Here is a 4,462-nt window from a genome sequence, read left to right as displayed (position 1 = left end):
ACACCCTTCTCCCTTCTCAGAGCTCTACTTGATAGCAAGAAGTGGAACAATCTTGTTAATGAAAAATAAACAAATGATACATTTACAATCTACTGTTTGTCCCTGCTCACCTTTATACTGCATAACGATCACTCGAGGAGTCCTTGCACAAGAGCTGGGGTCTCCAAACTCAAGCTGCTGACCACTGGGATCAGGTTAAGAAGATGGAAGCCCCATTACAGCACAGTTCATTCGGCAGCTCATTGTGCATGCACTCAGCCCCAGACTCTGCTCTCTGTGAGGGAGGCAGCCTACCAGCACACAGGCAGATGCGAGCCTTGCCCTTGAGATGTGTCTAGGGTGGCCAAGCAGAACTGGGGAAGAAGGGGCAGACCAGCTGGGATCTTGAGGAAAAGGCAGAGAGTAAAGAACCCTTGGAGGAGGAAGAGAGGTAAGCAGAGGAGAAAGAGTCTCCTGGACACCGAGAATCCCACTCGGTTCCAGCCTAAGGTCTTCAACTTGTTTACTTTGAAAGTCTGGGTCAACAGCTCTACACTTCTTGTGAAGGGTCTGGGGATATGATGAATTGAATTAGGAGAGTCAGCTGGCAAAGGTGTTCCTCAGTGAATCCTGAATTATCTAAACTCAGCCTTTCTCTCCCCCGACCTCACTCTCAGTCTCCGAGTTGAGTGCCTTTGCCCTGGTGTGTTGTCATGGCCCCTAGGTTTTGGTTTCTGTCCCATTGCTGTGGTAAAAACACCATGACCAAAAGCAACTCAGGGAGACAAGGACTTTTTAGCTTCCAGTTTATGTCCACCATGACGGGAAGTCTGGACAGGAACCTGGAGGCAGGAACTGAAGCAGATGCCAAAGAGGAAGTCTGCTTACTGGCCGGCTCTTTTTATAGCTTGCTCAGCCTGGTTTATTTTTTTTCATTTGTTTTTGGATTTTATTCGTTTTTGGTTTTTTTGAGACAGGGTTTCTCTGCAAAGCCCTAGTTGTCCTGGAACCCACTCTGTAGACCAGGCTGTCCTCGAACTTAGAGATCCGCCTGCCTCTGCCTCCTGAGTGCTGGGATTAAAGGTGCGCGCCACCACCCAACTCTCAGCCTACTTTCTCACACAACCTAGGATCACCCGCCCAGGGGTGACACTGCCCCCAGTGGCCTGGGCCCCCACACATCAATCATTCATCAAGAAAATGTCTCACAGACTTGTCTTTAGGACAGACTATTGGAGGCATTTTCTCAGTTGAGGTTACCTCTTCCCAGAAGATCCTAGTTTGTGACAAGTTGACAAAACAATTAAAGCAACAACAAACACACAAGCAAAAACAACCGCCACCAACAACAACAAAAGAAAAAAAACATAACCAGCAGTTTCACTGTCTGGTACGTCTGGACACACCCTTGGATACTCTCCAAGGGGGCCCTGGAGTGCAGTCCCCGGAGATGGTGGGCTGTGTGCTGCTTGCTGGCATGTGTCATTCCCTCGCTTCACAGTTGAGGGACCTGAGGCTATGGGAGGAAAAAGGCTCAAGGAGATGGTTGTGATCCCCTGGAGTTGGCTAACGAAAGAGCTGCTTCCCTAAGCTGGGGGAACACAAGCCATGAGCTGGGCCTCCCGGGCCGGACCGCAGAGCACACCGCAGCTGTGAGGGCAGTGTCTGGTGGGGAAGGCCTGGGTGGCAGAGCCTGAGAGACGACTTCTGTCTTCACAGACATGCCTGCAGCCTGCCATCCCCAGCTCTCCGGGAAACCAGCACGGTGATTATCCGTGGGAGCCGTGGGAAATGACAGTCTTTATGGCGGAACAGTGCCTATTAGAACTTAAAGGGCTGAAATGATCCATTAGCCACCAAGTCCAGCCCTGGAATAGTGGAACAGGATGGGTACCACACAGTCCTACACGCTCACTGTCCAGAAAGTGGGACCTCCCATCCCACATGACCACTGTGGGTCTAGTCTAGGAGGGAACTCTTGAGTTGATGTCACAGATGAGAGGGGACCTTGGCAAGCAGACAGGCTGGTCTTGGAAAACACCCTTCAGACTGCAGGCCAGACAATGGATCCCTTTCAGGATTTATCTGACTCAGGGTGACTGACTGTGGGGTGGATGTTTAGGCTCTCTGAGCCCCGTATTTCTCTTGTGTGGATTGAGGATAGGAACATCCTCCTCATAGGATTCTTATGAGGATCAGGTGACTGACTCTGAGCAAGAGCTTCTCAAAGGGTCTTCAAAGCTCAGGATTGGACAGGGCCTTACAGGGGAGCAGCACCCCCCCCCCCCGTTTCCTAATTCACCTCCCCAGTCAGTCTGCCCTAGGCTCCCCGCATCTATGCTGTTCTCCAAGGACCAAGACCATCACCCCCAGTCCCGTAGGAGAGCGATTCCACAGAAGCATCCTTGGCCCTGTCCCTCGGGGCTACTCTACCCCCGTGGTACTCAGTCGCTGATGTGAGATGCTGTCCCTTCCTGTCACCCTGCGCCTACTCTGTTTTCATAGGATCAGCCTAAAATGTCTTTGCAAACCGAGGCATGTGCACATGGAACACAGCCAGCCAGGGGTCCTGGGGGGAGGGAAGCCAAGTACCCCTCTCACCACAGCCATCGTGGATGCACTGGTAAGCAGACTTCCCAGGATACAGGAGAGTCCTGAGTGGATCCTCAGAGACACAAGGAGACCACACGGAAATCAACAAGGATTTTCATCTGGAACACCTTAGGGGCAAGGGCAGTCCAAGTGAACAGCTTAGCTTTCCTAAGTACTCAAGAAGCTCAGAGGGAGGACTGGGCTTCCAGGAGGGGAGACTCCTCAGGCACAGGAGAGGGAACAGCATCTCAGGACAGGGAACAGCACATGCCAGTGCATGGAAGCTTGAGGAGCACGCTGTGTCCAGGAGTCGGAAAGAGGGCTGGGTGATGAGGCGGACGTATACTCGGTGACGTCAGAGAGGCAAAGGTAAGTTGGAAGGATGGGGAAGACACCAAGATGGCCCCTCAGAACAGCGTCAGCAATGCTTCCTGTGTTACGGGCTTCCGAAAGAAACTGACTATGGACCAAGGCAGGCAAGTGAATAATACAGCTCACCATGTTGTATGTTCTCCATTGATTGGCCCCACATATGCTTCTTGAGAGTAAACTAGTTAGCCCAGGGATCTGAGCCCTGGGTTCCAGCTGCCTTGGCCACCATGTGACCTTGGTTTTTCTGTCCACCACCAAGAGGCCCTTCCTAGCATCCCCAGGACCTAGGCCAGGCTGACTGGGCACAAGGATCCAGTCACAGGGATGCAGGCCAGAAGAGACAAACACTGGGAGGCAGCCCTGTGACTGGTCCTAGATCGTTCTGTGGCTCACTGAGGAAGCTCTCTGAGCCTCCGCTTCCACGTCTGTGAGTTGGAAACAATAGCAGGAACATCTTGAAATATACTACATGCCAGACATGTTCCTAGATTTCTTTCCCATTCACTTACTCGTTTTAATTTTCTAACCACTAACCCCTCCGAGTCTTTCTTTAAAAACAAACCCAGGTAGAGCCAGTGAAGGTTAGTGAGTGAAGGCCAATGGGATGGATCAATGCTACCAAGTCTGGAAAAGACCAGTTTCATTCCCAGAACACACGTGGTGGAGGAAAAGAGCCACTTCCTGAGAGTGGGTCTCTGACCTGCACACTTATACCGTGGCATGTGCATGCACATGCGCCCGCGCTCGTGTGCATGCGTGCGCGCACACACATACAGTGAATAAATAAATAAACAAGTAAATAAAGTGTGAAAAAAGACAAAACCATCCAGGCAACAAGTCAGTTAGCAGAGCCCAGACCTCAGCTGCTCCAGAAGAGCAAGCAAGGAAGCCGAAGGGACAGGCGGATCCAGGCTGCAACTCCTACAAGCTTCATGCTTGACACGCTCAGATTTGAAGGGTTCGCCACTATTTAGTTCAGTTCATTTGCCGCTCTTGATAACACTGTGAAGTGAAGTGAGCCCTGTGGAGTCCCATTTCTCCAGTGAGCCAACAAGACACTGAATGTGTCCCTTGTTTCAGGTCACAGGTAACAGCGCCCACAGGTGAAGCCCTGAGACCCAGGGTCCTGCACATCTCCCTGGTTTACTTTTACCTTGAGACAGGGTTTCCCTAGGTAGCCTTCCTTGTTCTGGAGCTTGGTATATAGTCCAGGCAGGTCTCAAACTCACAGAGATCTGCCTGTTTCTGCCTCCCGAGTGCTGGGATTAAAGTGCACCACCATGCCCAGTTTAGGCACTTTGTATAATTTAACTGGTTAAGCCTCACTGCAGAGGGATTTATGGAACAGCGGGGTAGGAGTTCACCCACACCACATGGCAAATAGGGGGAGCAGCTAGGCCTCGTGACCCCATTAGCCCTTGCTCAGACTTGAAGACTTTCTCTTGGCGCAGGGCTCTGTGCAGACTGTAGGGTTCCAAGTGTTGCCCTGTCTCTCCCAGACCCACTCAGAGGCTGAGGA

This window comes from Myodes glareolus, chromosome 3, assembly GCF_982192425.1.
Source record: "Myodes glareolus chromosome 3, mMyoGla1.1, whole genome shotgun sequence".
Classification (NCBI taxonomy): Eukaryota; Metazoa; Chordata; class Mammalia; order Rodentia; family Cricetidae; genus Myodes; species Myodes glareolus.
Note: the sequence above shows the minus strand (reverse complement) of the source record.